At 32.2% G+C, this 13,312-nt stretch overlaps 1 protein-coding gene across 2 annotated transcripts in view; it reads right to left on the bottom strand.

The window, feature by feature from the left end:
* The window catches only part of LOC110374055 (tachykinins), a 59,037-nt gene extending 47,776 nt beyond the window's left edge, over positions 1 to 11,261 (bottom strand). For both annotated transcript variants that reach the window (XM_064040881.1, XM_049837568.2), the window contains exon 1: positions 11,134 to 11,261. The gene's annotated coding sequence lies outside the window, so the exon portion shown is untranslated. The remainder of the gene's footprint in view (positions 1 to 11,133) is intronic.
* Between the last annotated feature and the right edge of the window lie 2,051 nt (positions 11,262 to 13,312).

Here is a 13,312-nt window from a genome sequence, read left to right on the forward strand (position 1 = left end):
TTTCACATTTCCATTAAATAGTAATTAAACATGACCAAAGCTCGAAAAACCTTAATTAAACCATGAGAAAATCCTTAAATAAATAAATTGTCATTGACTTTAACCCTCTGCTGCTTTTCTCGTAATTATAGCGAGTCGTGCTCAACATTTTAATGTTAAATAATTATTATATTTTTAGAACAAGCTTCTATTCTATGAGAATGGCGTTCCGTCAATTAGCAGGATGATTTTTCATTGATGTTTGTTATAATAATTATGTCTTGTCATTGATATTTTCGTCATCGTAATAGGCATGGGAATGAAAATAATTAGTCCGTCTTTTACATAACCCTAAAATAAGGGACACGTTTTTTTTAACAATTAAATAACAAGGAAGATACAACATGATTGAATTTGGTGTTACGTCACTTTTAAGTACAAATTTTACATAAATGTGACGTCACAAACTTCCACTTCCAACCATAAATGCTTCTTCTTAATGATGCACATTCTTAATGTCTTATTAAAATAATAATACGTGTCTAATATTTTTTGGTAACCTAAAAGATTATATCAATTAGAATCACTATTTTTTAACTAAGCCATCAACGCCTATTCTACCGACTTAGCAAAGATATCAAGAAGAATTTTCATTTAATCCGTAAAATAGTACAGTCCTATTGTTGTATTGTTTACATTACCTAAATATTTTCCTGGATCCTCTTATTATAAAATCAATGCTTCCTACCCCTTATGTCAGGCTCGTGTTCCATCCTTAATATTATTTAACGGTTTAATACTTTTAATACTCGATGACATTTACATAAAATTAAGGCTGTTTTTAATAACCACCACATCTCCATACTTGCTTATTTAACGTAATATTATGCAAGCGGATAATACTTATTAATTTTATTCATAACATTAAATTAATTATCATGTACATTTTAATAAAAACCAATGTTTATTTTAATTCGAGATTTATGCAAAGTTTGCACCCGTTCATTTTCATATGTCAACTGTTTCTTTGATTGGTTAAATAATATACATAAATATGTATGTTTCAGTCCGGCTTTATTTGTTTAATTTTATTGGGTGCAGATGTAAGAGATTTATTTTCTGATTCAAGAGCTGCTGGGTAATTAAGATAAAATATTCAAAAGTATGTTCCTGATTCATTAACTGTTGGTCTGTTCAATTCTGTTCTTTATTACGATTGCGTAATATTCTCAATTCATACCATAAAGATGTTGAAGTTTTTAGTAAAAAAAAATATTATCCACCTTAGTTCAACCAACTAAGAAAGTACTAGGTATAAACCAACGTCTCGAACAAAGTTGACGCTCTAAACCTAGTACTATTAAAACCTTGTTTTATAACAAATAATAAGAATTGCATATGTGTATTACAGACATTGACAATTTATGACACAAATCTAAGACGTCTATTTATAGTCTAACCCTAAATCGAGCCAGATCGAAGTCCGATCGAAGTGAGCACTGACCACGGTCATTTAGACCGCGACAAGAATTTGACGCCGAACTTCGAATGTGGCATTCCCAGGGTTGAAATCTCATGAATATTTTGAATAACGACAGCAGTTTGGGGTTATCGTTTGAACGATGTTTTTTTATTTATTTTTATTGGCGTCCCGTTTTGTTAGGTTTGTAAAGGGTGGAAGAACTTTTGTCTACAATGACAATTTGTGAAAACGATTTGTTTGGAGAAGTAATGATACCTCATTTGTGTTTTTGTTGAAAGGAGGTTTATTCATGTTTTTTAAAGAGTTGTTTTTTATTATTAAGTAGGTTAATGTTCTTTAGTGTTAGTATTTTTGTTTATATTATTACAGTAAGAATAGTCGAATATTATGAATGAAAGAATGCATCTATTTTAACAAAATGTACAAAATAAAGTAAATGATCGAAGATCACGAGGCCGCCCTAAGACCAGATGGCGGGACGTGGTGTCAAAAGATATGAAGGAGTGCCAGTTGTCCGAGAACGATGTCGTAGATAGAGCTAAGTGGAGAAGAAAAATTAGGAAAGCTGACCCCACCACCATGTGGGATAAATAGCTAGAAAGAGAGAGAGAGAGTACAAAATAAAGTAAACACAAAACATTCACTTCATGTTTCTAATAAAAATGATGTCACTAATGTCTGATTTTCTCATTTATTTCCCAATTACGTACAATAACAAAGAACTCACTATATCTTTAGTTTTATTTTAAAACAATAACAATGTAACAAGTAACTTGTTATCGAGCTCGTTAACTTGTCCAACTACAGTTATATCTGTGATACTAAAAACTAATTAAATGACAAAAAACATTTCATTTTTATATCATGTGTAACAACATTTTGTAATAAAAATAGAGAAAAAGTCAAAACAACAGACTTCATTATTTAACGATTTACAAATAAAAGATCGTATCTGAAAAATATGGAGAATTTTTATTGCGTTACCTTCTTACAGTGTGGAGAATAATTTGCAGGTTGCACGTTGTGCTTTTGTGACCACTTCATAATGGACATCTTGCATAATGCATGAACGTTCGAAATTCTTTTCGTGTACATTACTCCGTACTGTTGTGTACACAATATTATGTAAACTTGTCAGTGGTAAAGTATGAATAATAAATTGTAAAGGGCCTCATAGATTTTTGAGTAACTGAAAATGAATAAAAAGTCTCACAAAGCCTATCAAAGTTCAAAGTACTATCTTTCTTCAAAGTCTAACCGGATGCAACTGAGTACCAGACTTTTACAAAGACCGACTGCCTATCTGACATCCTCAACCCATTTACCTGGGTGACCCGAATAATCCTTGGTAAGACTTGTCGGCAGACTTACTGGCTTCTGACTACCCTTAACGACTGTCTAAAATGTTTAAATGACAACCAATCTAAATTAGTTCAGGAGTTTCAGCATGAAAGCGCAGCAAATACATTGACTTTCACATTTATATTATGAGAAAGATTGCACCTTATTTTGATAATTCACATTTCGTACAATAGATGATATAATAATTACGAAACCATTTATAATGAGGACGTATCTAATAATAATACTAAACAGCCATTGATAATATCCGTATGAACTCATTCTTCATATACACTCTGTGAGTACGAAACGAGGCAAACAATTGTCACTTATTTTCTTTTGTTTTACTTACGAAAATAAACATGTAACTGAGAAATTATATTCAACTATATGTAGTTGTGATTAGATCATTTCGACGTACGTGCAAACCCAGTCAGATTTTGTTTTCCGGAAATAATGGTTATGTTTTTCTTCCTTACGGACAATGATATTTTATGTTTATTAGATATTTTTTAAATAGCCTATGTCATTAATGATTTCCTCAAATCATTGTCTGCTTTGCCTTTTCCCAACTATGTTGTGGTTGACTTCCAGTCTAATTCGATCAGCTGAGTTATAGAATTTTCCGAGATCGACCGCCTATCTGATCTTTTCATCGCAATTACCTGAGCCACCCTACTCCAGATTTTCTGGTTTCCGAGTAGGTATACATAACATTAAATTCCACGTAGAAATGACACACAGACAATCCAAACTCATAGTTAATTGTGCCTACCCAAACACATTATAAACATGATTGCAAACATACAAAAACAGTCTCTCTTGTAACAATCATGATACCGCTTCAAATAGACATACTAACGATTTCAATCTCAAGAAAACAATTACTCAGTCAAACATACCTTCCCCACTAACCTTCAAAGCTATATTGCTTAGAGTTGCACACTGCAAAGTAAACAGTCGGCCGACGGTTGCAATAATTTTTTTAAAGAAAATCTTGCTTCCAGTCAAAGTTTTTAGTCGGCCTGATAACGGCCAAATATCCGAACTTTCTTATGTGCGTATTACCATACACCTCCATAATACATTTTCATACCGATTTATGAGCCCAAAGCAACTATCAGCCGACTATGAGTTTGCAGTGTGCGGTTACTCTTAAACGTCTCCCATAGAATTTAGGACACTTTCGAGATCTGTCTAACAATTTTACAAGCAATATCAACTAGAACTGAAATCACGGTACATTGCTTAAGCAATTAAAACTTCAGTAAGTTCTCTACCATTGTATGTTGCGGGGAATAATTTCTGTTTTAACTGTAGTTACTGGTTGTGGGTCAAACTGTGGAATTGTTAAAATTCTACGCATATTTTTGATGGTTTTGAATTAGCGTAGGAGATTAGTTTATGAGTGTATCATGGCTTTGGGCGACAATTACTTTACAAATATTATAGCAAACTGGGAGTTTTCTTTAAAGTTATATTTTCTTTCAAATTACACGTAATAATATATTCTTTATATTTATGTTAATGTAAAATTTGAAAGGATTTTGAGTAGGTGGTTTGAGTGGCTTTCACCATGATAATATCTTGAATCTAATTGTATCCTTAGAATCTCCTTTTGAAACTCTATGTATATCTAAGTTATTAACCTAAGATCCTTATGTAAAAAAGCTATGTTGCAGAAAAAAGCGCTCTGATTCTGATTTTGCAACACTAATACAGGTTTTATTTCGAAGAGATTTTGTTCCACAGGACACATGCTATGTTACATCATATCAAAACTCAATAACACCAATTTAAAATCCTTCACCAACAACTACTCGAATAGTTTTTCCCTCAAATTCTACTAGTTCATAGTGGTTCTATCTAGACTGTTAAACATGTCACCAGCAGGGTCTGACTAATCTGACAGCTGAATTGTGGCCAGTCTGACTTGCACGACGGACGGCTCAAATGACTGGCCTAGAGTAAAAGTTTGACTGTCTGTTTGTTTGTAGACCTGTGGTGAACCATTTTGGTCGTTTGGAAATTGATTTAATTTGGCTTTTATGGTTTTTAGTCGCGGTTTCAAGGTTTAGCGGAACTCTTTTCAGTAAATAGTTAAAATGTAGCCTCTATTAATTTTGATGTAATGAGCTATATTACCGCTTAGTTTCCAAAAAGCAGATTCAGTAGTTTTTGCGTAAAAGAGGAGATAATTTTCGCGTTTATAATATAAGTAGGTTAAACGAAAAGATTTCATTTGATTTTATTCATAAAATCTCACAAAGATTTTCGATATCAATAATGACACCAGATGTATGATTTTGATTTAATTTGATATGGATGTATGCTCAAGAAGAAAGAAGCAATTCATTAAATAGCAATTCTTAAACAGTGACGTACAGAATTGTTAAGACATTTTACCAGATTCCGGCTTTTATAATTGAAGGTATAATTTCCCAGGAGTGTGTAAATATTTTCATACTTCATACATCCGTCGAACATAATATCTTTATTATTGCACTACTTTCTATTATGTAGGTAAGTATTATGTAAAATACTTTTCAATGGTGGGAAAGATTACAGAAAAGAACAAAATAAATATAATATAATCATACTTAGAATGTCGGCAATGATTTCTAACATAAAATGAAAACAGAGTGGCTACTTATCCTAAGTTAAAGGATAAAAGGGTGCTACGTGCTCCAAAAACAGCCATTTAACAAAGATTTTCTTGAAAATTGACCTTTAAAGGAAACTTTGTGGTCATCACATAAAATTATTAAGATTATTACGATAATTTCGGGATATTTTCTTAACTTGTTTCTTGTTTATATCAGAGGGATATTTACGTTGGGATGCAGCATACATTATACTATAGTAAAAATATAATATTGACTAATATAAATAATGAAGTCAAGTAACAAAAAATTTTCCCCACTAAAAAAAATGTAGCTCTTCAAATCATTGTAAAAAGGGAATTAAAAAAATAACATGTAAAACCTTCGTTAAACAAACTCTACCAGAAATAATTAAAGTATGTTTTTAATGAAGTTCAAAAATAGAATCCTTCCTCACTCCTATAGCCTTTAAAAATACGAAAAGTATATATTTTTGTACCCTTACAACCACAGCTATTAGCGAAAGAAAAGCTTTTTATTGAGTAAATAAATTATGTGTATTTACCGTAAAAGGTTTTCATGGTGTTTTTTATTTATTTATTTTTTACGTGGAACAAAACGAAGCCGTTTCTTACACCCTTATAATGTAACAGAGAATACGCCTACTGTTTTGTCACCTCCGATAAAGGTTTGTCACCCACAAGAACAAAATAAGTCCTATTTTTAAAATGTATGACTCATCTCTTACTTTTGTTCTTTACTTACGTTCCCATGAGTTATCAATTTGACTTAGAATAAAAGTTGGTTAGAATTTGTGTTTAAAATATTTTAGAGCACCTCTATGCCCTACTTTCTTAATAATTTACTATCCTACACGGAGAGATTTTTAGAAATCTGGCCTAAGTTCCTTAAGCAGGTTATTTATTAACGTAATAGCTTATGTGGTTCAGCTAATAGTCAATGTATTTCATCATTGCATAGAGAAAAATATTTTTTTATCCGCATACGCGATATAGCTACCATTGTACCACTGTGGAAAGCTAGTTAAGTACTCTTATCACATTACAGCCAGTTGATCTATCCCTTATAATCTATTTACGTGTAATCGTCTATTAGTGAGTATCAATAATCTGGTTAATGTGTCGATATCTCACTTATTCCCGAGTGCATTGCGGTCGGCTTACAGTCTAGTCGTGCGGAACAATTTGTGTGCAATGTACCGAGTACAGTATATTGATAGAATGGTTATTGAATAAGACGGTTGCTTTTACTCAAGAATATGTTCTTATTTTTTTTGGTGGTCTTTACGTCTAGTCGTGAGCCAGCAAGTTTGATGATAACTAGTCTTACTAAGGGTTAACTGGGTTGTGGAGGTTCTAGATCCCTTATTAAAAAGAATCCATCATTGTAACTTTATGTAACGGACTACATTACATATTAATAACATTTACGGACTGTTGACTTTACCCAGATGTATATGTATAATATAAGCTACTGATGTTACTCGAGTATAGTCTAGCTTCCCAACAGTAAAAGAATTTGACAAATCAATTCAGTAGTTTTGGAGCCAAGAGCACGAACAACAAAATGAATCCTCTTTATTACCTATATTAGTAGAGAGTATACAATATGCACATTTATTTCATATTATTTGCACAGCCCGTTGATCACAAAACCCCGGAAGCTCAGATATCATAGACTAATCCTTCAGGGAAAACAGTTAGCTCATTATAATTAGCTTTAGCCAATCAGCGAGCGCCACTCCGATGACGTCACGTTGATTTGACAAGGGTTGCCACATCGGGGACTTGACAATCAAATGCTGACCGATTGGCGGTGTTGACAGACGAAAAATTAATTATTATTTACAGTTCTGAGTGTCAGGCTGTGATTTGGATTTATTTTATTCATTTTGACATATGTTTTTTTTATAATTTGAAAATGTTATTTCAAAGTATCCGCTTAAATTAAAATTAAAGTAATTTTCTTTTGGAAACTGTATGAACTATTTCAAAGTTAAAGTATTTTTATGTATATTATAATAGAATAAATTACCTGTTGACGGATTTGGAATCACACGAAACTTCTATGAAACTAAACCAAAACTCTATTGGACCACAGAATCTAAACCAATCAAAAAGCTGCATTAATAGGTTTTCAATTTATAGGTAACATAAATTTTATCAAATTTTGTAACAGGAAATAGTTACAAGTTTAAAATTAAAAAAGTTATCAACCTGTATTTTGTTTGCCGTTCAAAATTTCGTGGCGGTGTAGCGTCGTAGCCGCGTAGCATCGCATCGTAGCAAATTTCGTAGCACGATCTACGATTTCTTGTAAAAACAAACATTGTTTTTAACAAGAGTTCTCAAAACAATATTGTTATATTACACATGTTTATGTTTGAAAGGAAGAATATGACTTAATTATTTGACAAATTATCTCGATCCACAATAGGAATGTTAGTTAATTTTCACTCTTGAAAAGAGTAGTATTATTTCAAAATCTGTCCATCTTATGATAATCTTATACTCGAACTAATTAATGGTTTCAGTAGAAGTTAATGTTTACTAATAAGCACTTAGATATTTTAAATCTAAGTTTCCAACGGAGATGACTAATATTCGGCCAAGATATTTAGTCCATATTTAGGCCCCTTCTTCTTGTAGTACTTAAATATAAATTAAAAGGAAGTTATATTCGAGATGACTCAAGTTCACTTGATGGCCTTTTATTTGAGACAAGTTCATAGAGAATTTCCAGGAGTAAATAATTTTTAAAATAGGTTCAGTATATCCTGAAATTACCACTACGACGTCACAAACACACAGGATGTCAGGGAAAAGAGGCCACGTGTCAACGTACCGTGAAAGTTTAAGATGGGTGTTTTAATCCACTAACTACCCTTAATTTCTCGGCTGACAATCTAAAAAACCTGAGTCTAGATTCGAGCCTCCTTCATCATAAAGCCTGCGATCACTAGACTTTTGAGGCAGGAAACAAATTGGTTAATTCTCTTGACATTTTGTAAACTGAAATCATGTCAACGGTACTCATCGTTATTAAGAGCATTTTCTGCCCACTTGTTGTGATATCTGTCCAATTATAAAAGTACACTAGGTACTCGCAAAAATAAAGGATATATTTTTGGTTGTTTTCAACAAGCAATACTCGACAAAATGTTCTACTGTAAATACTTTTTAGATCCTAGCATTTATACGTTATTAATGCATTAATTTTCTAAATGATTTGACCCCAGTAACTTTTATTAATGTCTGCTTATTTTTAAGTTCAGTCCCAATTTATAGATTTCAGTAGAAAGGGAATCTTTATTAATAGGATGCCGTCGCCGCCCTTTGGGTACAAAAACCCCAAAAGGCAAAGTTTATAACTGGCATATTTTTGACTATCATTAGGTGTAGGATCGACATAACAATAGTATTTTTTGTTAGTCCTGTTTTGTACAAGAATATGTATATTTTAAGTGCTATTCAATTCCAGATACGTATATTTTTTTGTATACATTTCTACAATACTTATTTTGTAAGCATACAAAGCGTTTTATAGATCGTATCTTAATAACATGAGACTTTTGGGATATAAACTGTTTAACTATTCAACACAACGCAAAGGCGCTTAATATGTTTTTAATAATAATTTGGAACCTATCTAGTCTAGAATACTCTCCTAGTTCGACAGTATACATATTAAAGCTCTTCGTTTGCCTAAAATCCTGATATGATACAAAACCGATTATGTAAAACGGGAAATTTAACAAGTTTCCCTATCTTGTAATGAATAATTTAGAAACTGAATTAAGAGACCCCGCATACTGATAACTTTTAGTCGGCCGATAGTTTTATCGCGCTTAATATCAGTGTGGCTCATCAATTAGTATGGAGATGAATGGTGACACGTCAATTCAAAGTCAAGTATTTTTATTACATGTAGACCTTTGCAGGCTTTTAAGAAACGAGACGATTACGAAAATCCGGCCGATATCAGACCGACCAAAAAGTATGATTGGATTTACAATTTCTTTCAAAAACTGTTGGCCATCTATCGAGGCAACTATCGGCCGATAGGTAGCCCGATGGTTGGAAGAAATAATAATTTTCATACTGATTTACGAGCTCAAACTTATTATTCGCCGACTAAAAGTTTGCAGTGTGCTTTGCTTTAAATGTTAGAAGGTACTCTTTTTCGTCATTTGGTGTAAGACGGAACAAAACAGTTCCTTGTTTTAACGACCCTTTTTCATGTACACTTGCTTGAGAGTTAAGCGGGTGTATTTTTAGCTGTCATTAAGTTGAAGATCTAGTTGGTAATTAGAACAGTAGTGTAAGCTTGGTTTTGTGACTTGCAGTAGATATTTTAAAGTACCTAAGTTTAATCTAGGAAATTATTTGTGTAAAACATGTAAGTGACAAAACATGTAAGCTTTTAGTAATTTCAGTATACGTTAGCTTAGTTAAAAGCCAGTACTTAATTTTTTCAGTTTGATTATTTCAGTATATAGGTCAAAACATGAATTAGATTTTTAGGGAACAATGGTTTTGGATATTTGTTACGTTTTAATTAATCACATGTGGAATTATAAAATTGGTACTTATATGAAACTGGGAAAAACATAGGAAAAGACTGAGTGTAATGCCTACAAAACTATAAATTCTGACTTCTAGCAGACGTGAGTCTAACTTTGGTTCTAAGTTTATATTAGTATGTGAAAGTTCTATGTAGCAGTCCGAAGTCAGGATTTGTAGACAAAACCAATAGTGTACCTTCCATTCAAACTGCGACATAACTTATTCATAACTAATTCTGGCGCAGTCGGTGAAATATTGATGATTTTTAAACTATCTAAAGATCACTATGTCGTATTTACACTTTATCAACTATAGACAGTCATAAATGTTTAATTTCTAATAAACTATTAGCTTTATTTTTTGTATTATGAAATTAAGTAGTACTTATCTATATAGTACGTCAAAGTATAGGAGCTTTTTCGAAACGTCGAACTAGTAGCCCGGTTCCAAAGAGTGGGTCTCACGGAGAAGAACCGGCAAGAATATATTTAGTAGGTATCAGAAATATATTTTTTCTCTAAGTCTATTTAAAGGTAAAGAAAAAAGCACTTAATAAAATTGTTGTCGGAAAACCTGATGATTCGCGTAATATTAGGAAATTGATAAATGTAATTGACAGATTGACAGCACGTACGCGTATGATCAAAGAGAAACGTATTTTATTTTATTTATATATTAACGTGTAGACTGAGGAATTTGAATAATGGTATCTGTGTCTACGGATTTTTTGTTACTTATATGAAAGTTCGCAGTTCACTTGATTTTTTGTAGAGAAATCATTAAAATAGCTAGTGTATTTTTTTTTTATTTTAAGTATAGTTTCTGAGATAATGAAATGTCGTTTTTTAAGAATGCGGGCGTAATTCACTGTTTTATAAATATTATCCAAGTAAAGATTAATTAAACATTTTGAAGAAAAATTATAAAAAAAATCGTTATATAATTAATTTAATTTAGCTACTGTTGGAAATAAATTGTAATTAAGTTTTAAATATTGTTTGTAAAAAAATAAGTTTTCGTAAACCACTTTAAAAAAATGATATTCATTAAAACTGTTTAAATAACATAGTACCTAATCACCAAAAACCTAAAAAAAACATTTTACAATTTTAAAAAATAATTTTAATTAAACTACTCTTACCTTAGATTTCAGAAGCAGGACTCGAAACAGCAACCTCGTTACACACTCATAACTTCGGTACGTCACTGTCACGATGTAACACGCGGAAAAGTTTCCTTCAACTGATGGAAAGCGCGCCAAAACTCCGCTACTTACGCACTTCGCCAGCCAATCACAGCGCCCCAACGCCTCCGCGAAACTCAGCCCACCAATCACGTTAAAGGGGAAACACTTAAAAACTTTAATAGGTTTTTCATGTTGACACTTTTGAAATGCTCTCAAATTATTGGAAAAAATTATCATTATCGTTAGATAGTAATGCTTTTACGTTAAATAACATTATGTTACGTGTTGTGATAGCGAGATGAAAGTTCCGACTATTTATTACGCTTTTTTGGGGGATATATCAAAAACGCCTACATGCGGTTCATTTTATTTCTTGTTAAGTGACGTGTCATAGTAAATGTCATGTTACACGGTCATTCATAGGAATTAAGCAATTATGTGTCATACACTCGCCAATTTAGAATATTTGCAAAAAGCTGTACAAATTGTTAACTATTTAGCCATATTGTATTTTACTTAAACACGATACCTACGTAAAAAAAGTATAAGAAAAATCTTCCATCCACTTTTAATCCATTAACAAAATTGCATAGCCAAAATAAAAACTAAAAAAAATTTATAGTTCATCACGTTATCACCAGTTTTGTTTTCTTTGAGTGTTTTTATCATAAATTTCATGCCTGGAAACTTTGTATGAAAAAAATCACATTATATACATACATACACTGATGAAGAAAAGCCTCCTTCATTGATTGCCAAAGGGATCGATTGAAACAGCCTACAACCTACGTCACTTAATTTTCTCATATTTTTAGCAGCTTTTTCTAATCTGGTTAACTACCCTGATCGCTCCCAAATTATCGTGCTAATTTTATCTAAGCCTTATATTTTCTTAATAACGAGAAAAACCGGCCAAGTGCGAATCGGACTTGCGCACGAAGGGTTCCGTACCATTATTTATAAAACGGACAAAAAATCACGTTTGTTGTAACTAGGATAAAATATTTATTTTATACTAGATCTAGAATATTTTTTTTTCTAGTTTTCAGTATTTGTTGCTATAGCGGCAACAGAAATACGTCATCTGTGAAAATTTCAACTGTAAGATACAGCCTGGTGACAGACAGACGGACGGACGGACGGACAGAGGAGCGAAAACAATAGGGTCCCGTTTACCCTTTGGGTACGGAACCCTAAAAAGGCAAATATTTTGGAACATTACTTGCAAACAAGTTGTCACGTAGTTTTCTATACAAATCGTGGTAAATGCTGAAATATTTGCGCGTTATTGTCGTAGAAGCTAAGCAATGGATGGATGCGATACGTGTCGTGGGTTCGAAGCTGAAAGCCCAAATATTTGTGAGGCCCGGGGTTTGTGAGTGTTAGTATCTTTATTAATAAAGTAAGAAAGATTTGAACAGTGCTCTTTTAATACAGTTTTCATAGAGGTACATTTGCACATTTTCATTTAAATAATCACGATAAAACTATTTACAATCTTCCTTATCTTATGCACTAAATACATCTGAAAGGATTAACATATATTTTTTTAGAGTTACATGTCTACGTTTCAGTATATTTCTAAAAATAATAAATCAATATTTGTGACATACTCAACTCTTGCCTAAAGTAAATTTTTGAACCAACACAAATACATGAACTCAGAAACTCATTCACAAACTTCTATTTATGTTTTAATCTTTCGTTTTCACAAGTACCTCGTTTTATTTTCAGCCTGAAAGAAATACACGAGTGTTCGCTGTTTCCCGTCTCGCAAGTTGCAAAGTCAACTCAAAAAAACTAATATCCTTTGAGAAAAGTTAAATAAAAGCTCATAAAATGCGGTAATAATATGTGGTTATTACGGGCAAATGACATTTTTCTTAGTTTAGCTAGAGCTTGTCTGATGCAAGAATTATTACGAAGTAGCTACTGAAGTATAGAATAAAATGATAAGGTATTTTTCAGCGTGTGATTTGTCAAAAAATACTTTGATAATGGAATGAACTGACATCCTGTTACTAATCATGTAGGTATTGTTCGAAAGTCAGAAGCCAGAAATTCTGCCAATTGGGTTTCCTAGGTGACTAGGTTAAGATCAGTAGAGGGACACTGGTACACGAAAGGAAGGAAC

Source organism: Helicoverpa armigera, chromosome 23, assembly GCF_030705265.1.
Source record: "Helicoverpa armigera isolate CAAS_96S chromosome 23, ASM3070526v1, whole genome shotgun sequence".
In the NCBI taxonomy this organism is placed as follows: Eukaryota; Metazoa; Arthropoda; class Insecta; order Lepidoptera; family Noctuidae; genus Helicoverpa; species Helicoverpa armigera.